This window comes from Mirounga leonina, unplaced genomic scaffold (assembly GCF_011800145.1).
Source record: "Mirounga leonina isolate KUSES-001 unplaced genomic scaffold, KU_Mleo_1.0 Mir_53, whole genome shotgun sequence".
Taxonomy (NCBI): Eukaryota; Metazoa; Chordata; class Mammalia; order Carnivora; family Phocidae; genus Mirounga; species Mirounga leonina.
Genome location: NW_023270807.1, coordinates 43701758 through 43725686, shown reverse-complemented (window position 1 = coordinate 43725686; position 23929 = coordinate 43701758).

Here is a 23929-nt window from a genome sequence, read left to right as displayed (position 1 = left end):
GATCATGACCTGAGCCAAAGGCAGACACTTAATGACTGAGCCACCCAGGCACCCTCTAACAGCTATTTCTTAATTTACTCTTATTTTCCATAATTCTTGCTCAGATGCAGTCTCAGCAGGGATGCTTTTCCCTCTTGTTAAAAATAAAAAAATTCTTTGAGAATGAACCATCTTGATATCCTCCCCACTGTACCCCCACACTTCTTTCTTTCCCTCCTCCTCTCCTCCTCAAATTCAACCACCTGCACTCCAAACTCCAAGTCCCTTCTTGTTTCTTCCAAGACTTTGCCGAAAGATCTTTCCTTCTAATCTCTCCTTTTATAGTGGCTACTTCTACTCCTTAAATAAGCACTGTCAACTCTGCCTGAGGTTATGTTAAGAAAACTGGAAACAGGGCGCCTGGGTGGCTCAGTTAGTTAAGCGACTGCCTTCGGCTCAGGTCATGATCCTGAAGTCCCGGGATCGAGTCCCGCATCGGGCTCCCTGCTCGGCGGGGAGTCTGCTTCTCCCTCTGACCTTCCCCCCTTCTCATGTGCTCTCTCTCTCTCTCACTCTCTCAAATAAATGAATAAATAAAATCTTTAAAAAAAAAAAAAGAAAACTGGAAACAGGGGAGGCCCTGTATGTATACATTCTGGAAGGTGCCAGAGGAGAAGGGCAAGACCTCTGCCTGAGCAGCTAAAATGACAACAGCCAAGAGGAAAGATGGTGCTGTGGTTGGGTGTCTCTGAGAGAAATTTTCTGGCCACCTTTTAGAACAAGAGCTTGCTTCGAGGGTGCAGGCTAGCCCTGGAGATGGAGTGTGCTAATGACCTACGGAAGGTGTTGATACAGTAAGACTCAGAACAAAGCCCTGGAAATGGGGGAGAATGAAAACAGAAGAATATGAATAATACCAAAGCCCTGTATGCCAGCCCAGGAATAAAATTAAATATTTCTGGTTGTGGGTAAGGTGAGTAGTGGTCATCAGAAATTCTCCGTGTTTCGAGGTAGTCCATCCATGGCCTATTTAAGATCTACTATATGACATTTTTGGCCCACCAGACTTATTAATGTGTCTTTGTGGCAAGAATGTTAATTCAGTATTTCAGACGCTCCCAGGAGTGCTGGGAGAGAGGTTAGATGTGGAGGAGGAAGGCTTGGAAGATGGAAAAGTAGAGTACCTAGCTTAAGTCTACAAATAAGATCTTTTGTAGTTAATAACCAGGGGAAGTGACTAACAAATGCATGGACTGAGGGACGTCTGTCAAGTAATAGGCTAAAACTGGCTAAAATGTCTGTCAAGTAATTGGCTAAAATCTAAAGCTCTGATTTACTTGTCTAAGGATTCTACAAAAAATTATATACTCCGAGGGCCTCAAAGAAAGTCTCTTTATGTTTTTATGATCATGTTTTGATTAATTATCACAATCTGCCACTTGGGTGGGTAAGAATGAAAGTTTACTGTTCATCATTTGTGTGTGAGATTATAGTTGATTGGAGCAGTAAAGTGGTTTAATCAAGGCGGGGAAGAGTAGAAGTGAATGTCACTTACCTATCTAGAGTTCTGCTCACCAGAGGCCAACCTCCCTGCACCAGCCAAATCATGTCAAGTCATGATTGGACAGGGACTCTGGAGAACAGAGACTCTAGGGGACCTACTGCTTTCCCCTCCCGGGGGGCCAGGGAGAAACCAGCGGCACCACATAGCCTCGCTGGCTATGGAAGACCAACCTCTTTCCCTTTGCCTTGTAAGGGGTACTTGGTGTTCTCTCTCTTTATAAGCCTCAATTAGGTTTTGGTTAGGGAGGGCTTATTAGTACAGTTTTATTGATGCTTTAACACATTTTTCTTAGCTGGAAGCTAGTTTAGGAGCCAGTTTGAGAAGTTTGTAAATGAGAACTGCAGGGAGTGGTCTTTCTCGAACAAATTCCAACCAATTGGCTTCCTAGTATTACAAGAGTTTTTGTCATTTTCCTGGTAGACTTTTCTTCCTTGATTAATCTGATCCTTGTTATCTTGCAGATGAATAAATTGGAAAAGAGCACATACGGGAAATAATTATTTGCACAGCCTCTTGAAAGTCTTCAAGGCCTGAGTCATGTTCTAAGTGCATGAGGACTGCCCAGATCCACTGTCAGAGGGCCAGCACCTCGAGGACTGGGAGTGTGCCTGATGTGAGGGGGGCCCCATCCCCAGGATGGCAGAGTCTGTAGGAGTGGGGCACTTCACCCACCCTCCCGAGCCTGGACATCCAGGACTTCACATTTCCTAAAGAAACTATTTATTTTAGAGCAGTTTTAGATTTACAGAAAAATTGTCAAGATAGTACAGAGAGTTCCCATGTAGTCCATGCCCAATTATCCCTTGGATTCACATCTTCCATGGATGTGGTATATTTGTTACAATGAACGAACCAATACTGATACATCATTACTAGTATTAACCAAAGCCCACAGCTAATTTATATTTTCTTAGTTTTTCCCTAATTGCCCTTTTCTGTTCCAAGATCCTCTCCAGGAAACCACATTGCCCTGAATCATTTAGCCACCATGCTTCCTTAGGCTCCTCTTGGCTTTGGCAAATTCTTGGACTTGGTTGTGATGACCTTGACAGTTTGAGGAACACTGGTGAGATGTCTTGTAGAATATTCTTTGGTTAGGATATCTGATGTGTTTCTCATGATTCCACTGTGTTTATAGGGTTGGGAGAGGAAGAGCACAGAGGTAAAGTACCATCTTTATCACATCACATCAAAAGTACCCACAGTCAGTATCACAATTAATGTTGATCTTGACCACCTGGGTGAGGTCATGTTTGTCAGGTTTCTTTATTGTAAAATTATCTTCTCCCCACCTTTCTGTGCTGCACGCATTGGAAGGAAGTCCCTTTGTGCAGCCCGCACTTGAGTGAGGAATGATGCTCCATCTCCTTGAGGGCAGAGTATCTACATAAATTACATGGAATTGTATATTTGATTTATTGAATCATGAAATGAAGCATGAAATATTTTATTTGTCTCTTCTTTCCCAATTATTTATTCAATCATTTATTTATGTTAATATAAATTCATGGATACTGACTTTATACTTCAAATAATCAAACACTACTTTATTTTCTGGCTCAAATTTTTCTGGCTTTGACCATTAAGGAATCTTTCAGTTGGTTCCTAGGTCCCTTTGATACAGTCCCAAGTTATGGGTTTAAAAAAAATTTTTTGAGCATTTCCTTGCTTTCTGCCACTACAACATCCTCCGGGCTCTTATTGCATATTTCCAGCCCTAGAATCAACCATTTCTCTAAGGAGCCCTGGTTCCTTTTATTGAAGAATAGAATAGAAACCATGATTTGGGTGCTAGGTATGCTGGTTGCTTTTGGCATGTCATTGACATTCTAGGCTTTGTCAGCTAGAGGAGCAAGGACGTATGTGAGTGTATACTGACCCATGTATGCAGACATATCTATAGATAGTTCTATAGGTATTAGGTAACCCTCTGTTCCTATATGTAAACATACATTTATGCCATTGTCTCTGACTCTAGAGACCCATAAGACAGTGAGTTATCTGGTTTGTTCTGGAATGTTTTCACTTTGTCCTACCTTTAACCAGAGACTGGGGGGCAGCAGACAGGTAGTGGAAGGAGTGTTTGTTTGACAAATACACCTGGCGCCCTCACCAGCTTGGTGCTGGCCCTGAGCCCCAACAGTGGCCAAAAGAGGCACAGTCTTGATGTTTTAGTGCCTTCCTTCTGTTTGGGAAAACAGACATGAAACACCGTACTCAGTCTTTCAATTATTCAATCGCAGTTATGTTAGGTGCCAGCACGAATGGGATTACAAGTGATCCAATGAGTGAATACACTACTTACTCTGGGGTGGTGGGGGTGGGATGAGACTTTGCAGTTGGTTGAGACCTAAAGGGGTCTGGTGTTCACTTCAAATCACTCTAGCTGCCCTTCCTAGAGCACTTCTCTGTGTCAGGCCCTGTGCCGGGCACTTGGCTTGTGCTGTGCTAATTCTTCCACCAACACACAGTGGTATCTACTAGGCTGTTCTTACCCTCGTTTTCCAGATGAGGCTTCTGAGATGGAAAAAGGCTACGTTAACTTGCCCTTGGGTAGAGTGGTTGAATGCATCAGGACTTGCACCTGAGGTCAGTCTGGATGCACAGCCTGTGCTTGTTGCCCCCTGGGACCCTGCCTATCTCCCTGTTTGACTAGCCTCATGAAGTGAAAAGCAGGCAGGGACAAGTGATCCGATGAGTGAATGTGTCCCCGTGATCACCAAGTCACCCGTTCCAAGCACTTCACCAGCCGCCACTGAACAATATTTAGTTATAATTATTAAAAAAAAAGGCCAATCAAAGATTTTCTTTTTTGAGCCCAACAGGTACATGATGGTCCTTGCCTGAGCCTTTCAGGGAGGGATTTGAACAGAGCGGTCTCGCCTGTCTCAGCCACTGGCAGATATTATGCCACACTGAGTGTTCATCAAATATATATGATAAAGCTTCCATGTTGGTTCATTTAGTCTCCTTAAGACCTCTGAGTCCTTCTCTCCAACCATCTGCGCCACTCTTTTTTCTTCTGAGTCATTATCTGTTGTTTGTTTTTTTATTTTTTAAAGATTTTTATTATTTAGTGGTCAGAGAGAGAGAGCGCACAAGCGGGGGGCGGGGGGGCGTGGCAGGCAGAGGGAGAACCAGGCTCCCCGCTGAGCAGGGAGCCCCATGCGGGGCTGGATCCCAGGACCCTGGGATCATGACCTGAGCTGAGGGCAGATGCTTAACGACTGAGCCAACAGGCATCCCAGTCATTATCTTTTGCTTACACTGTTGCAATGCAATCTTCATTGGCTGTTCCGCTCACCTCTTTTCAGTCTATTTTCTGTTGCTTCTTCTGCGAAAACCCTTCAGTGAATCTCCCTTGCTGACCAGATAGAATCCACTCATGGCCTACTCATGGCCTGCTGAGACCTGCTCTTCCTCCTTCCTCAGCTTCATCTCCCATCACCCTCTCTCCCCCATTCATTACTAGCCATTCTCAGAAGGTCCCCCTTGATTTTTCACCTCCAACCTTTTGCCTGTTGTCCCTCTGTGCTTGCTATTATTCCTGGCTGATCCTCCACCCACTCTTCAGCGTGAGATGTGGGTGTTTCCTGCTCTGTGCAGGTACTCCCTGGTGGCCCATCCCCTCCTCTGTGGACTGTTGAATGGGAAACATACCTCTGTTGTCGTACACATCACACCCCATTGCAGCAGGCAGCAAACTTTTTTGCAAAAAGTCAGATAATAATGAATATTTTTGGATTTGTAGGCCCCAGGGTATTAGATGTAACAACTCAGATCTGCTGTTGTCATTTGAAAGCAAGATAGAAGCAAATGGATGTGTCTCTGCTCCTATACAATGTTACATACAAAAGGAAGCAGCAGGTCAGATGTAGCCCACAGACTGTGGTTTGCTGACCCCAGCTGACCTATCAGCTGTTCATTTGTCTCTCTTCCTCAATAGCCTGTCAGTTCCCCAAAATGAGAGAACTGGTCTTGTTTGCGTTTCTATTCTCAGCATCTAATCTAGGCTTGACACATAGGAAGTGCTTAATAAATGCTGCCCAGAGTGAATATGTGGATGAATAAATGAGTTAAAATCAAGTTAGGAACTAAGCCTTCAATGGAGTCAATAGGAACCTTGACTGAATGACTCATGGTGAAAGTAGAAACATATCAAATCTGTACAGAGGAGAATAAACCTTTTTGTACATGTCAGGGAACTCAGAGACAGCATCTCTGGTATGATCTGGATCAGTGTGGTTAGAAAGCTTTGCCCCTGCCATTGACAAGCAGCCAAGGATTAAAAGGAGCCTGGTGGGTGGGACCAGTTCTCCATAATATAAGTCTCTGTAAATAGTGTTCAAGTTCAGTAGGAAGGCTATTAGATGTGGATTTTGTTTCATACCTACCACTTTCCATGGAGGAATTCTTAGTCACTGATGGGTTTTGCTCCAGCGAGCCCACAGAGTCTGGGTGTACAACCATCAGCTTTTATGCAATTTAGGTTTGGAAACTTCTAAAGCCCAGCATTTACTGACTGGACAAGGGTTGTTCAGGCTTTATCCCTTCAGCCCAATGCAGGGGTGCTCAGTTCCTTGTGGTGAGAGAATGATAAGCTCTCTCAGTAAGGTCTGAGTTGGGGGAGGCTATCTGGAAACTTTACTTACTCTGGGCATCTCCTTCCCTGACAAAGCCAGAGAGCAGAGAGATGAGTGCACTACCAGGGGAAAAACGTCACCACTTGTTGGGTCTTTAAGATAACATTTTTTAGAAGAAATTTCAATGTTATAATATCTTATTAAACCAAGACAATTAGAGGGACACCTGAGTGGCTCAACTGATTAAACATCTGCCTTTGGCTCATGTCATGATCCCAGGGTCCTGGGATTGAGTCCCGCATCGGGCTCCCTGCTCAGCGGGGAGCCTGCTTCTCCCTCTGCCTGGTGCTCCCCCTGCTTGTACTCTCTCTCTGACAAATAAATACATAAAATCTTTAAAAATAATAATAATAAATAAACCAAGGCAATTAGAGGGTATGTTGAGTAGCATTTTGGTATTGAATTTTGATTTGGAAGGAGAGAGGAGAACCATGGGCATACAGTACATTTAGAAATATTTTCCCTTATGTGAAATGGAACAGAGGAACACAGGATGAACACTTAGATTGGAAAAGGGAACAAATGACCTGTACTTAACTGAATTGGATTGATTTTCCTTTGTACTGAATACTTTCCTGCATTTTATTCCATTTTAGTTTGGTTTGAAATAGTAGGTCCAAATTCTCCCATAGGATCTCATACAATGAAGAAAGGAAAAATAAAGAGACTTTTTTTTTGTAAGAATCCTAAAAACATAATATGATAAACCTAGCCCATAGATATATTTCTATTATTTTTGGTCCAAACATATAGATCTACAAAATTCCATAAAGCTGAGCATTAAAAAAATTTAAAAAGACATCCAACATTCAGTTGTACTCAATAGATATCTGGTGAGTGTCTCTTCCATGACTCTAGGTGTCATGCTATAGACCAGAGACACAATGCTAACTGAACTTTTCCCCACCTCCCAGGAGCCCAGGATCTGGTTGAGAAGTGCTCCAGTTATCCATTGTTGAGACTGAGTGGCATAAAACAACAACCATTTTATTTTCCTCACAGATTCTGTGGCTCAGAAATTCAGATAGGGCACAGTGGACTTGACTGATCTCTGTTCCACAGTGTCTGGGAACACAGCTGGAAAGGCTCCAGTGGCTGGAAGAGGCATCAGTGGCTGAAGCTGGGATCACCTGGAGGGTGCCTCACTCCCAGGTCGGCTACCTGGGGATAACTCAAAGTCTGGGCTCTGCTGGGGCTGTGGGTTTGAACATCTGCATATGGTTTCTCCATGTGGCTTCAGTTTCTTCTAGCATGGCAGCTACACCTGAGAGTGGGCATCCAAAGAACTTTCCAAGAGAGCAGGGTAGAAGCTGAATGAGCTCTTTTGAACTATCCTCAAAAGTCATGCAGCATCACTTCTTCTGCATTCTGTGTCTACAAGTGAGTCACTATGGCCACTCCAATTTCAGGGGGAGAGGAATTGGACTCCACCTCTTGAAGGTAGAAGAACAAGGACATAGCAGAAGAGCATGGGAGATGTTGTTGCAATTATCTTTGGAAAATCTAGTCTGCCATTGGGAACTATATTAAATGTTTTGGTCATCTATTACTGGGAAATAACTTACCCCATAACTTACTGCACTGAAATAAGAGTTGTCAATCATCAGCTGGGTGGTTCTGTGTCACATGGTATGGAATGGGTTCACTCATATGGTGCATTTAACTAGGAACTTGGAATGCCAAAGATGGCTTCACTCCTGTCTGGTGCCTCAGTTGGGGTGGCTGGAATGGCTTGGGACCCCTTGGTTCTCATCCACATAGCCTCATCAAATAGTAGTCTGTCTGGTCCATACTTCTTTAATACGGTGTCTGGTTTCTTTTAAGGCCTAGGGCCAGAACTAGCACAGGGTTACTTCCAGGTTGGATTTTGTTTAAGTCACAAGGCCAGCCAGGATTCAAGGGGTGGGAAATATGCCAGAAGCATGGCACGTGCATGCGGAGAGTGGGGATATTATTGGTGACCATTTCGGAGACAACCTACCATATCAGAAGTATCATGAAAGTGCTCTGAGATCACAGATGAAGGATCAGACATTTTTGCTGGGTTGCCTCTGAGGGTTTCAGCATCAGGCTGTGGGGAGGAGGTGGGTTCACAGCGGGAGCATGGTTGGTGGTGGGGTATCCAATGAAGAGGTGACATTTGAATTCTGAGTGCTCTTAGTGGGCAAGATGTGGAAGCGTTGTAGGCTGGGGAAATGACATGAGCAAAGGACAGGGAGACTGGAAGGTGCACGGGGAATGGAGGGAGGTGCTGTGTAGCTACAGCATCATTATATATATTTGGGGTGAAGATGTGATGGAGTTGGGGTAAAAAGGAATGCCAGGGGATCAGCTTACACTCAAGCATGTTGTGAAGGGGTTTCTGGGTGCCACTGTGTTTGGACCTCATTATATTGGGAATATGAACTGAGAGTTTTTAAAAGATGGAATCATAAGAGATGAGCTGGAGGGAGGGGAGACTGGGTATAGGGAAAGCGGTCAGGATGATATTGTGACAGCTCAGATGAGATCCAAGAAGAATTGCACCATGATGGAATGGAGAGGAACCTCTCTGGGGCAAGATAAAGAGAAAAGACAAAACTATTTGTACAGAGAAACAGGATCACAGGACCAGTATTATATATACTCTGAGGGCCACTGGGAGACTGACCTGCCAAAACCCTTTTCTATCTGTTACCATTCTGGAATTTTGCTGTAAACTGACATATTTGTTTTAAGGCTTGCCTGTTCCTTTAGTCCCAAAGCAGACCCTAGTGTGCATGACTTTATCACAACTATTTCCTTGGAACAAAAAAAACCCCAAAGTAGTGTACAATCAGCATGGAGTTTTTGGAACTGTTGCCTTGGAAGCATTAAGATAAGGTATGTTGGAGCTAATTGGGTACTAGAGAAATTTCATTTCTATATTGGCTCGAACTTCTTACCACTGTGGAGGGGTTTACAGTAGAATAGACTATCCATTCATTTATTCAGTTAATATTTATCAAGTGCCTACTACATGCAGAGCAGTATTCTCAGGGGTTGGATATAGCAGTGAATGCAATAAAGTCCTTACTTTCAGGGATGTTCTTTATATTCTAGTAATTGGGATTTGTCAGACTTGGAGAAACCTTTAAGATTGGCTATGGAGTTTTATCATGCTGACCTGGCATCAGGGTTATCTGTTCATAAGAAGGATAGGTGTGCATTTTATAGCATCTCAGACCATGGACTTGACTGTACTTGCCACTCATCACCACTTATCATTAACTTGGGTAATCACTTATCATTAACAAGGAAGTCGTTCCAAGGGATTGAGCACAGAAGTGACAATAGGTGGCCTCCCAGAGAAGGAGGATGGCATGCTCAATAGTTGGGACCCAGAGTTTTGTTTTCTTGTGCCTATTCAAGCTCTGACATTTGAAGAATATGTTCACTCCTGTTGTACACTTGTTTCCATCCCGTTTGGTTTCTTTTTAACACCATTAGCTGTCATGCCCTTTGCCGCTGAAATGGATCTCCAATAGCTACTGGACAGGAGGCATTTTGGCTGCAAGGGAATGTGTTTCCAATTGCTGCCTTTTCTAATAGCATCAGCAGGTGTAAAGAAGAAGCCTAGGAGCTAAGTGCCACAGAGAATTAGATAAGTGCTCATTCTGGGGTTGTGTTTAGATAGGCATTTTGAGGATTCCAGGTCCTGACATTAATGTAACTTGGGAGGGTTGTGTTATAAGGTAAATGTCTCTCTGGATAAGCCATCAGCCATGAATTCTCTGTTATTTATCAGAATTCTATTAGGGGGGCACTTGCATACAGTTTTGGCACAGTGATATTTTCTGCAAAATATGGTCAGAAGGCCCAGGATTATCTTGAAGAACTTTTAACTCACTCATCAAAGAAAGTCCACCTTCTTTTTAGAGTATTCAGCATTAAGTGTATTTTATTATAGTCTAAATTACTAATGCACATATGGCAAGTGATAACTCTCTTTTAACCAAAGCACCTCCCTGTGCAACCAGACAAGATAACTAATAATTTATGATAAATTCTTTTAAACCCCAATTCTTCAACATCCTTTCTTAGCTTACTTACATTTTTTTTCTTGGACCATGTTTTCATTCAATTATATACGCAACACTTCCAATGACTTAAACAGTAAAAAATTGTCCACAGTTTATCTAAAACTTGAAACAGCTGTGTCTCTACATTTTTATTAATATATATTAACGCTTTCAAAGCAACTTGGCTGCGAGAATGAGTGTGTGCTTGTGTGTGTGTGTGTGTGTGTGTATCTCATGCACATACGCGCCCACATGATTCTTCTTGGAGGCATTTGTTGGCAGATAGGAAAATAATCTGAGTAGCAGATATATGATCTCATTTTTTTTCCTGGGTAGTTTGCAATTTGGATTTAGGCTCAAAGGATTAAGTATTTTAGCCTGTGATGATTTCACAGATGCCAATTGCCTAGAACTTCTAATCTGCACCCTTAAACTATTTAGTAATTTCTAACTATAGAATTTATAGAAGATATTGTGAACCCATTTTACTAGGTTGGAAAGGAGTATGCTGCCTGTATTTTTGGAACATTACCAGAACCTTTGAAGCGGTTAACACTTGCTTTAAATAGTTTGTTCCTCAACAGGAATGTTTTGGAAACAGTAGTAGCTAGAGTTTACTTTTTTTTTGGCATTTACTCTAAGTTCATTTTGTCAGCAGTATTTGATGAAAAGACACCAAGGATAGCACTAAATGGTAACTATTTAAAAAATGAGAAAGTGAGGATTATTATCTTTTAGCTGGGACTATCAAGGCTTTATCTAACCACTGAGAACTTGATCATCCAAATAAAAATGGGGCAGTAATAGCAGAGATCAGAGGTTGGTAAACCCTCATATCTGCTGTGTCATGTTGCCTTTTCCCGTTCATCCATCCTAAAAATATTGGTTTAACATCTATAATGTGCCAGGCACTATTTTTAGGGAAATATTAGCTAAAAGAGATAAAGATCCCCGTTTTCATGAATTTTACTTTCTAGTTGAGAGAGATGGGCAATAGAAAATAAACAGAATGATTAATTAAATTGAATAGCACTCACCGCTTTCTAATTTTCCATACAGAGACAGAAAAAGGAAGGCAGGAGAAGGGGGATTTGAATCTGGTGGGCACATCTGCAATTTTAGGTAACCATATTAGGTCTTCCTGAGAAGTTAGCATTTAATTGAACTAGTGAGACAAGTAGTCATGCATAAATCTAGGGAAGGAATGTTCTAGGCAAGGGAGTCACCAGTGCAAATGCCCTAGAGCAGGAATGTTCCTGAGTTGGAGGAACAGGCAGGAGGCCAGTGTGGCTGGAGACTGTAGGCAATGAGGTCACAGCAGTAACTGGGGAGTCAATCCTGTGGGACATTGAAGACTTTCATAAGTTTTTCAGCTCTTTCTCTGGGAGAAGAGGGGAGTCATTGGGGATTTTTGAGTGAATGAGTGGTATCATCTGCCTTATATTTTAAAGGAACTCCTCCGGTTGAGAATAGACTATAGTGGAATGTATTAATTTCCTAGGTTTTCTTTAACAAAGCACCACAAAGCGGGTAGCTTAAAACAACAAAAATTTGCCCTTTCATAGTTCTGGAAGCCAGAAGTCCAAAATCAAGGTGTTGGCAGGGTCACACTCCCTCTGAAGTCCCTCGGGAAAATCCTTGCCTGCCATTCTTCAGCTTCCAGTGGCTGCTGACAATCCTTGGTGTCCCTTGGCTTGTAGTGCATCACTATAATCTCTGTCTCGTTGTCACATGGCCTTCTCTCCTGTGCCCTTCTTTGTTCTGTGCTTTTTCCCGATAAGGACACCAGGAGTTGGATTTAAGGCCCACCCTAATCCAGTAGGCCCTCATCTCCATTTACAAATTAATTGCATCTGCAAAGACCATAATTCCAACTAAGGTCACATTCACGGGTACTGGCTATTAGAACTTGAACATCTAGTCTCGGGAGACACAATTCAAAGCATTAAATGGGGTAAGAGTAGAAGCAGGAAGACCAGATGGGAGACAGGAGCACAGATAATGGTGGCTAGGACCAGAGTGGGAACAGTGGAGTGGCGAAAAGTGATCCGATTGCAAATGTGTTTTGAAGGCAGAGCTAATGATTCCCTAACAAACTGGCTATGGGGTATGAAAGAAAAAAGAATCAAGAATGATGTTGTGGGGGCACGTGGCTGGCTCAGTTGGTGGAACATGCAACTCTTGATCTTGGGGTTGTGAGTTCAAGCCCTGCATTGGGTGGGGAGCCTACTTAATAAAAAAATTTAAAAAGAATTATGCTGTGATCTAAATGTTTGTGTCTCCCCAAAATTCATATGTTAAATCCTAACCCCAATGTAATGGTATAGAAGGCGGGGGTTCTTTGGGAGGTGATTAGGTCATGAGGGTGGAGCCCTTGGGAATGGGATTAGTGCCCTTATAAAAGAGGGTCCAAGGAGATCCCTAGCTCTTTCCACCGGGTGAGGATGCAACAAGAAGTTGCTGGCTGTGAACCAGAAGGAGGGCCCTCACCCATCTATGCTGGTACCATGATCTTGGACATCCAGTCTCCAGAACTGTGAGCAATGCATTCTTGTTGTTTATGAGATACGCAGTCTGTAGTATTCTATTAGAGCAGCCCAACTGGGCTAAGACACATGACTCCAAGACTTTTGGCCTGAGCAACCGGGAGGAAGAAATTGCAACCAGTTGAAGTGGAAAGGCTGGGGGAGGACTTGGTTTTGGTGAAAAGATCAGGAGTTGTTTTGAATATAAATCTGAGATGTCTTTTAGATGTCCAAGCAGAGCTGTTCTTGTGCAGTGGGGACCATAATGAGTCCATGTTACCTCTTGTAATCCATTGACCACTGAAAATTCAGTTTGAGGACCAACTCCATAAGCAAGCCAAAGTGTGCATTGTAGATAGGCCAGAGCCAAGCCTTTGTTTTATCTACTGTTTCCCTTTTTCTCCAGCAGAACCTTTACACCTGCTCTCAAAAGGCCCAAATGATTGGGTCTCCTCTCCCTGACCAGTGTCTCATGGAGCAGAATTGGAACAATACTAAGTTCCTAAATCAGTTTCAGATAATTACAGAGGGATTCTTGGGCTGGAGTCATCAAGGACTGACAGTAAATGCAAAATGTATTTCTGCTCTCATCTGATCACCGCGGAGATTCCAATTCACCACTTCTCTCCTAAACTTTGTGCTCAGATATTCTCTTTCTTCTCAGTTTTCCTCATATAAACAAAAGCCTCAGGCCAGTGAGTGCTGGGTTAGCCAGCGAGGCATGGTGGTTGTAGGGCTACCCTAGGGCGATGGAGTAGCTGAATTCTGATGGGAAACTGTACTTCTTCTGGCCAGTACAGTCCCCTTTAGTAACTTAAATTCACTAAACTAATTGTAAAAAATAAAAATAAAAAATAGAAAGAGAGAGAGAAAAGGGGGTGCTTAAACATGTAGGGTAACATTTGGGTTGAAAAATCATACTTAAACTTTTCATTATTTTCTTTAAGAAATCTTTTTCTGGCACTACATAAATTTCTTTTGCCAACTTCCCTTACTTTTAGTCCGGGACAACACTGTACTTTAATTTGTAATTTTCTGGATCCAATAAGTCTTAGTCTGAGTTTTTGACACCAGTAATCTTTGGCTCAGTATATTCTCTTGTCATTATGAAGTGGCTACTATTACCAACGTCCACCCGTAATACTGTCAAACCAGATCTTAAGCACGAGGAAGACTCACAGGGTTGTAAATTTTCAGGTGTTCTTCATCTTTAGCCAAAGATTTTAATTTTAGAATTATTTTAGCATAAGACACTGATATAAAAATTATAGATATTAATTAATTTATTCAGGAAACATTTACTAAGCAAATGTTATACAAGGTGGTAGGGATACATGGACAATATAGACAAAAAAAAAAAAAATCCCTGTTCTTGCAGAGCCTTCATTTTAGAGGGGGGAGCCAGAAAATTAACAAAATATGTAAGTGAAATATGTAGTCTATCAGATGGTGTTGGGAGCTATAGAAAAAAATAAGGTAGTAAAGAGGTATAGGGAATGTTGGGGGAAGAGGGAACATTGCAGTTTTAAATAGAGAGATCAGAAAAATATTAAAAAGAAGATTCTTGAAATAAAGACTTTAAGGAGGTGTGAGAACCATGTAAATAAGGGGAACATGCATTTCAAGCAGCAGAACAATAAGTGCAAAAGCCCTGAGGCAGAAGTCCTGGCATGTTCAAAGAAGAGAAGAGGCCTGGTGGCTTACAGTGAAGAATAAAGGAAAGAGTAGTAGGAGGTGAGCTCAGAGAGATAATGGGGACCTTCTAGGCTGTTATGATAACTTTGGTTTTTGCTCACGGCAGATGGAAAGCATAAAAGAGTTTTGACCCAAAAAGTGACGCAATCTAACATACATCAGGTAACATCACTGAATGCTGTGTTGTGAATAGCCTTACGGGAGCAAGAGATGAAGCAGGCAACCAATGAAGAGGCTTTTGCAAGAATCTAAATGAGAGGTAGCAGAGGGTGGGGACCAGTGGGCAGATTCTGGATATGTTTTGAAAGCAGAGTCAGCAAGATTTGTTGACAGGTTAGATGTAGGGTTTGAGAGAAGGGAGTTAAGGGGACCCTAAAGTTTGGGACTAAAAATCAGGATTTCAATTTCAGACAGAAAAAGTTTCAAATACCTATTAGTTACCCACATGGAGAAGCTGACTAGGGAGTTTGGAATTCAGAGGAGAGGCTGGGGCTGGTGGCATATTTGGGAGTTGTTTGGGAGTGCAGATGACATTCAAAGTGATGAAACTGGATGAAATGGTGGGAGGTCAGTATGATCAGAGAAGAGAACAGGATGATGAAGAGACACATTCTGGGGTTTCCAATATTAGGAGATGAACTGTTTTTACTCACAACACTCTGACACCAAATATGTGGGGATTTCTCACACCAACAACCAATTCTTCCACTCTCCAGACGCCGACTGGGTGTCCTACAATATAATTAAATTCTGCCACTACTTACTGAGAGTTGTTGTCTGACTCCACATGTTTAAGGGCTCAGCTCCACAACACTGCCCTCACTTCAGAGGCCAGTCACAAGGCGGGGATCCCACACTTATGTCTGACTTGGCTACAAATTGGGGGTCCCCACAACTCCTCGCACCTCAGGTTCAAGAAGTTGCTTGAAAGGCTCACAGAAATCAGGAAAACAGTTTACTTATGTTGACCAGTGTATTATCAAGAATACAACTCAGGAACAGCCAAATGAAAGAAATCCATGGGGCAAGATGTGGAGGAAGGGGTGTGGAACTTCCATGCTCTTTCCAGGAGAGCCACCTTCTCAGGACCTTGATAAGTTCACCAATGAAGCTCTCCAAACCCCATCATTTAGGGGTTTTTATGGAGGTTTCCTTACTTATGTAGGCATGATTGATGAAATCTTGGCAGTTCATGATTAACTCTGTCTCCAGCTCTTCTCCCCTCCTGGATGTTGAAGGATGGGATTAAAATTCTAACCCTGTAATCATGGGTTGGCCTTTCTGAAAACCAGCCATTACCCTGATGTTACCTAGGGGTTCCCAGATACCAGGCATCTCATCATACAGAAGATGCTCTTATCACTCTGGAGACCACAAGGATTATAGGAGCTGTGTGCCAGGAACCAGCGACAAAGACCAAATATCTATTTCCTATTGTCCCACCGGAGGTCATGGAAATAGAAAACAGGAAAAGGAGAGCAAAATGGAGCTGCCAGTACAGTAGGAGTATAATTTTGAGGTGAGACTCTTGATATAAAGTGTTCCTGTTCCACTGTGTCCATTCATTAGTGCTTATAGTTGATCCTTTAACAACATGGGCTTAGGGGCGCCAACTCCCCCCATGCAGAGGAAAACCTGTGTAATAACTTACTATTGACCAGAAGCCTCACTGATAACATAAACAATCGATTAACACATATTTTGTATATTATATGTATTATATACCGTAGTCTCACAATAAAGTAAGCCAGAGAGGAAAAGGTATTATTTTAAAAATCATGAAGGGGGCACCTGTCAGTTAAGCGTCCAACTCTTGCTTTTGGCTCAGGTTGTGATCGCAGGGTCATGAGATTGAGTCCCGTGTGGGGCTCTGCACTCAGCGTGGAGTCTGCTTGGGACTTTCTCTTCCTCTCCCTCTGCCCTTCCTCCCCCACCATGCTCTCTCTCTCTCTAAAATAAATAAATTTTTAAAAAATAATAAAAAAATCATGAGGAAAAGAAAATACATTTACAGTACTGTACTGTATTACTGACAAAATCTGCATATAAGTGGACCTGTGCAGTTCAAAGCCACGTTGTTCAAGGGCCAATTATATACTGATCTGATTTACTTTTTAGATGACTGGGGATATTATCTCAACTAGAGCCAAGAGAAAGAGACAATGGATATCATGAACCTGAGGTTATCGATCAGATGCACCCTTTCTCAAGTGGGAGTATGAGATAAAGGACCACACACTGGATTGGGAATTGGGATCCCTTGCATTCCAGCCTAGCTGGGTCCCAGCTGTGTGGCCCTGGATGGGTCAGTACAGTGAACCTCAATTTCTCCATCTGTCTGAAGAGGCAGGAGAACCAAGTGACCTCTGCAGTTCCTTCTGTTCTCATATTCTATGAAGCTCCCTCAGGTTTGTGAGAAGTTTTCACCTCACTGAAATGCTGAGACCACGTGATAAAGTCACTGACCACAACCTGACAGCCTAAAGCCTGGAGCCAAGGAAAAAACCCATTGATCTTGGACGAAAAGTCAGAGTGAGTGTGAACTGTGGGAGAGATGATCTGGTGGGCTGCAGAGAGGCAGGTAATGGAAGGGCATGGTTCTCTATCTTTGTATGGGAATATCATTTGCATTTTTAATGTAATTTCCAGATCATTGACCCCAAAGTGGAGATCTACACAGAGCATGGCAGGTTGCAGTGCTACACTTGAATTCTCCTTGTTTTCCCTGGAGCCAGATCAACACCTGGCTGCTCCCACCCACGCCTCCCCAAGTCAAGCAGCAGACACCGATGTCTGGACAGGCATGTTTCCAAGGGTCTGGCTAGTTCCCTGCTGGGTCCCCAGTGTTTAGTGCAATGCCAGGACCATCATAGCCACTCAGTACACACTTGAATGAATGAATGTTGAATGAATTCCTCAGTCTCACAGACTTGCAGGGAAAGGTTCATCAACTCAACGTGACAGGTGAAGGATCCTCTCATTATTTCTGCACCTGTTGGACTGGGAATCCATGCCCTTAGTAAATTTGCTTAGCAGCTTTTGGGAAAGTCCCATGGAGTGATGGAAGGAGTGTGGAGCTGGGAGTCTGGATCCCTGGATTCTAGTGCTGGCTCAGCCATCCCAGGATGTGTGACTTAGAGCTGAGATGAGGTCCATAGCCTCTGGAGACCTGGGTTTCCTCTGAGGAAAAATTAGAGAATAGTACTAATTAATATTTCATGGAATCCTTAGATTCTCTATTTCTTCCCTATCCTTTGTGGAGGAACTGAGCCTCATTGGAATTCAAATGTAAGTATCCTTCTGATAATAAATATTCTATTTGGTCCAGTTCTTATCATCTTAGCAAAATTAAAATAAGTCATTTTGGGTTTGAAAATTTTTAAATATGTATAGTGAGTCAAAAATTCTACGTATAATTTATCTTGATAAGTGCTGACTTTTTTCTATGTTACATATGAAATCTAACACTTCAGATGATTACTGCTCCATGAAGCATTCTCTCATCCTCCCATCCATCAGAGACCTCGCCCCAGAGTTCCAGTAGCCACTTGTGCCTTTCCAATGGCACAGGTGATTTACCTCACAGCTCTCTGCATCCTAGTCTTACTTACATTACAGATTCTTAGGTTATCAGGGAGCTGGATCATTGGGTAATCTCTGAAGGTGTCTCCAGGACAGTCCCAATATTCGTTGAATTTAATTTTGTGAGCTAATTACTCACAGTATGCATTTACATTGTAAATTTTCAAAACAAGATGGGAGAGGTACATAAGGCAAAAATTTAAAAGTCTTAACAGAAAAGCCAATTATAATTTAATTCTTACCTAGTTGGGGTTTTTTTTTTAATTGAGACTATTTATTTATTTATTTATTTAATTTTATTATGTTATGTTAGTCACCATACAATACATCATTTGTTTTTGATGTGGTGGTCCACGATACATTGTTTTCGTATAACACCCAGTGCTCCATGCAATACGTGCCCTCCTTAATACCCATCACCGGGCTAACCCATCCCCCCCCAAAACCCTGTTTGTTTCTCAGAGTCCATAAGTCTCTCATGGTTCATCCCTCCCTCCGATTTCCCCCCCTTCATTTTTCCCTTCCTTCTCCTAATGTCCTCCATACTATTCCTTATGTTCCACAAATAAGTGAAACCATATGATAATTGACTTTCTCTGCTTGACTTATTTCACTTAGCATAATCTCCTCCAGTCCCATCCATGTTGATGTAAAAGTTGGGTATTCATCCTTTCTGATGGCTGAGTAATATTCCATTGTATATATGGACCACATCTTCTTTATCCATTCGTCTATTGAAAGGCATCTCGGCTCTTTCCACAGTTTGGCTATTGTGGACATTGCTTCTATGAACATTGGGGTGCATATGGCCCTTCTTTTCACTACATCTGTGTCTTTGGGGTAAATACCCTGTAGTGCAATTGTTGGGTCATAGGTAAAATTGAGACTATTTAAATGGAGCAATCAATTAAATGTGACCAGCTTTTTAGTCATTTGCAATGAAGGAAATATTTCTAATGAAGAGAAACAAAGAAAATGAATAGATATTTAATTCCAAGGATAAGTGGATGAGCAGAATTACTTAGAGTGAAGAAAACTGCAAGCAATTTAGCTATCTAATAGGTTAAATAAATTATGGTATTTCCATAAAATGTGATAGTGTGACCATTAATAATGTTGTGAAAGTATTTTTATTCCTATAGAAAGATGTTTGGTATTTTATCCAATAAAGGTGTAAACAAAGAATGTGTGTAGTGGCTTACAGATCTGTAAAAAGCATGTGTCCAAACAAATTAACACACACACATATTTCAAATGTCAACAATAGGAATTATAGTAATTTTCTTTTTCTTTTTTTTCTCATTTGTATTCTTCATTTTCTGTAATTAACAATGTGTTTTGCATGTAGATTATGTGCACCAAAGCTATGACAAAGAGATAATCCTGTCCTATTAAAAATGTATAAATGAGACTCATAAGTACTGTCTATATTATTCTTATTTTTTTCTCCCAATATTTAATTTTTCTCTTAGGTTCTACAACCTGACACTTGAGTGTACTGTTCTGTGTAGACACAGAAATGAAGTTCAGTGATGCAGACCTTAGATCTGAAGGCTGATCCTGGGTCAGACATTATCTGCCTCAATGACCATTGGCAAATTCTTTGGTTTCTTGTGTCTGTCACCACGTTTAAAAACATCACAAATACTGACTTATCCCGAGTAGGTGAACTTTGATAAACAGGCTTTGGAAAACCTGGGGTAAAGGATTTAAGAGTGCAGCTTCCCACCAGGGACCCAACCACAGCGTACTGTGCAGAGTAATACAAACTATCAGCCTTTCTTACTAACCAGCCACACTGAAGTGCTGCAGGTGACATAAATGTACCTGTTGCCCAAGTTGGATGTAAAAAGACCATCTGCCAGGTTGAAAATTAATGCACTCGCACCATCTCAGCTGGGTTGTAATACTAATGAACTTTCCTAGAATGAAAAGGAGGAAGATGGATTGTGACCATGGCACAGATGTGAGTGGAGATGGCCACATTCTCATTACCAGGGAGAGACTTTGGGCAAAGGACAGTTGAAGGGCAGGCCTTGTGCGGAGGGGCACATCTCCCACCACTTTTTGATAGAATGCTCTCTGCTCTCATCTCCTCGGCTGTGAGTTTTTTTTCCCACCACGTGAGAAGGTGGCAGAGAGCCACAATTCCAGACAGCTGTCATCCTAGAAAAGTCTCTCTTCCTCAATGTGACACACAACAAGCCACTCAGCCCTGTTGATGAGATTTCCATGAATTTGTTTTCTTCCATTTCCACTCTCTTCTTATTTGCCATTATAAATAACCTTTAAGTCCTCTTCTAGGCAGTTCCAGTTCTCCCTTCTGACACAGTTCTCTGCACCTCCCTGTAGCTCCCCAACAGCACAATGCTGTGTTCTTGTCCTCTTGCTAGGGCCATTCATGTACCCACCTCTATGTATGTGCCACTCTGCACTTACCTCGCACCATGCTCTGTGATTTGTGCCAACTTGCTTGTGTTCCCTGCTAGACTGCGAGCTCCTTGAGGCAAGAACAGATTCCTTCACCTCTTAGTCCTCATTCACACTGCGTAGCCCATGGGCACCCTTGCCCCACCATGAATGCCAACAGCCATTTTGCAGAGCAGATATGAGCTCCCAGGTAAGACACTATGAAAGGATGAGCATAAATTACATGGTCCCTATCTGGAAAATGAAAACAGATCATAACAATTTTTAGTTTCTCTTTTTATGGAAAGCCCCACTCTATAGAATTGAAGAGTTTTGTAAAATGCAAAGAAATTTGATCCTAGAGAACACACTAAGATGCAAAGAGAATCAATAGCTCAACAGCTATATAATATCCTAATCATCTGGGGATTTCAGGGGGAAAGAAGGGTTCCAGTGAGTTTATGTGTGCGTGTGTACTTAAAAGCCTATCCTGCACCTTCTTTTCTCTTTTCCTTAATCCAATAAAAATCTAGTAAACCCCTATGAAGTGACAGGTACACAGTCAATTGCTAAATCATAAGGAGGAACATAAGGTGAGGAGGGGGCGATGGGTGCTGGGAGATGGGGCTGGGAGTGGGCCAAGGACACGTTTACCCTTGTAGAGTGTATTCTCAATGGGGAAGCTGACTTGTGCTGGTAAAGTTGGTAAAATGGAAGTCACCATCGTAATCTCTCAGTCAAAAACCTCCTCACTGAGGTACAAGCAAAGTCTATGACGTCCTGTGTGATCTGCCCCATTTCCTCTCTGACCTCTTTTCTCTCTCCTCATTTACCCACTTGAGGCCCGCTGGCTGCCTTGCTGGCTTTCCAACATGCTGAGGCATGCCCTGCCACTGGGCCTTCGGACTAGCTGCCCCCACTTCCTGGGATGCTTCTCTCAGATCTCCTTCTGGCTCACTGCCTCTCCTCCCTCCGGTCTTTGCTCAGATGCCACCTCCTCAGGAAGGGCTCCCCGGCCCTTCTCTTCCTCTGAACACTGCAGCTCCTCACCGGCCTTTTAATCTGCCCTCCCTGTTCTGTTTCTCTCCAGGACACCCATGATTAGCCAATAACTTAGTTTTTGCTTACTGTTTGCCTCCCACCAAAATAGATACTCCATTAGAACAGAGAGTTTGAACCTTTTGCTCATTGCCGCAGCCTCACCTCAACACCAGTGCTTGACACAAGGTAAACGTTCAATACATGTTTGTTGCCTGAATGGATATATATTTTATATGTGAAATCAAGGAGTATGGATGTTGTCCTGAAATCACTGGAAAGCCATCAAAGGGCTTTAGGCCAGGGGAGGAGCAAGAGGGATTTGCATGTTTGCAGATCACTCTGGAGGCTGTGTGGCTTCTCTTGATTAACGTGAGGGGCAAGCCAGGGGTTGGGAAAACAGGCTCTTGAAGGCATCTTGGATTTAAATAAGCGAAAGAGAGCCTGAAGAGTAGAAATGACTACTAGAGAAAGGGGTGGCTTTAAATGACATGCCAAAAATGGACTTGGCATTATTTGAAGGCTAATACATAGGATGAGGGAACAGAAGGAAAGGGTCAAAGATAATGAGGGAACAGAAGGAAAGGGTCAAAGATAACTCCCAGGGCCTCTAACCAAGAGGGGGAAAACTAGAAGCAGCAGGAGCAGAATGGAGGTGGTGTGAGACAGGGTGGTCATATATACTCTTTCAAGGGTCCTCTGGAAATACTGAGATGGTTGCCATCACCCTCGGTGTTGTGTGGTGATGCTGCCAGGAGCAGTGTGATTGGCGTATACGAGGGCTGAAGTTTCCCAGTTGAAAGTTTCAATGAATCAAAGACCAAATTGAGTGTTTATTTATTCATGCTTTCAAAGAATCGTAATTGTTCATCGCTTCGGGTGCTGTGGTTTTGGAGGTAAATGAGATACGTTCTATGTCTAGTAGACCTTAGTCTAGAGACAGGTATGTAAACAACAAAAACAATAAACATGACCCACAAAATGTTAGTGCAGAGGCATCAATAAAGAGCCATTGGCGTAGGAAGGACCCTAATAGGTGTTCAGTGAATGCTGCCTGAGGGAGTAACTAACTGTGCAGGGATTGGGGAAGAAGTACGGGGCCTGAAAATAGGAAAATTGGGGATGAGGTGGGAGTGGGGAGGGAAATGAAGCAGAGAATGGGATTCCAGGCAGAGAAAAGGACGTGAGCAAAGACAAATAGTTTTATATGACCAACTATTAGACATATGGGTGGGGGCAAAGTGGCTGAAGATGTCAGGGCCAGTTTGGGAGAGACTTGACTGCCAATGCCAGGCACTTAAGATTTGTCCTGCAGCCATGTGTAATGGGCTGGTTTAGAGCAGAGGATTAATATGCTGCTATGACTGTTTGGAAGTCAATTTGGGTAATATTGCAGGGGAAGGTTGCAGGGAGAAGGAACCTGAGGGGAGCAGGTGCAGATGGGTGGTGATCATGGAGGTCTAGTTTGGAGACAATAGGTGCTTGGATAGGCATAATGCATATAGAAAGAGTATGGAAATGGGAAAGGGCCCATTGGTGGAATTGATCAGACTTACACATGAATTTTGGCTTCTTAGAAAGAAAGAGAAGCTCAGGATGAGTGTGAGTTTATTGCATAAGAGGCTGGGTGGACAGGAATATCTTCAACCAAGATGATGAACAGATTAAGAGAAGGGGAGCCAATGAGTCGGGTAAACTGATTTTTGGATCCCTGAAATTAGAACCAGAGTGTACCTGTGAGTAATCTGGGTCTGGTTCCCCTTCCCTGGAAGGTCATTTAGGGAGCGAGGCTAGCATTTTGGGCTCCCGCAGGTCTAGGACTGGTGGCAAGAGGGCCTTTAATTCTTAGAAATGGATGTGAGACAAACGATGAGGGACATCAGTAATCAAGGATCATGGATCAAGATGAGGGTGGCCCCAAGTGGGTCGTCCAAACAACGGTGGCTCTGGGCTGTTAGCAGGAGGCAGAGATCAAAGCTGGGGATGAGAGAAGGAAGCAAGGCAGAGGGATAAAGTCCGGGTGGGGCCTCGCAGGACAGACACCATCCAGGGCTGATCTCCAGCTGCTCCTCCAGGCAAGATGGCCGGTCCTATGAAGTCCCAAATAAGCAGACAGTTTAAACAACTGCTTTCAGCAGAACCATGTCTTCTTTCACTGAAAGATTTATTTCTTTTACTAGGTCTACTTACCAATATTCCTTGAGGAATTCGTACTGTATTCTAGACAATCTCATGCCAAAGATAAACTTGTATCTCCTTTCTGAATATGGGGGGGTGTCAGAAACTGTCAGAAGATGAGGCTTATGTCAGATGCAGGGAATGACTTTCTTCATGTGGCAAATTTCTTTTACGTTTCATGATCAGGGTGATAGGAATAGGAGAGCCAGTGAATTTCCATTCTACTCCACTGACTCTTTCACCCATCTGCCCATTTATCTACTCATCAATGAGTAT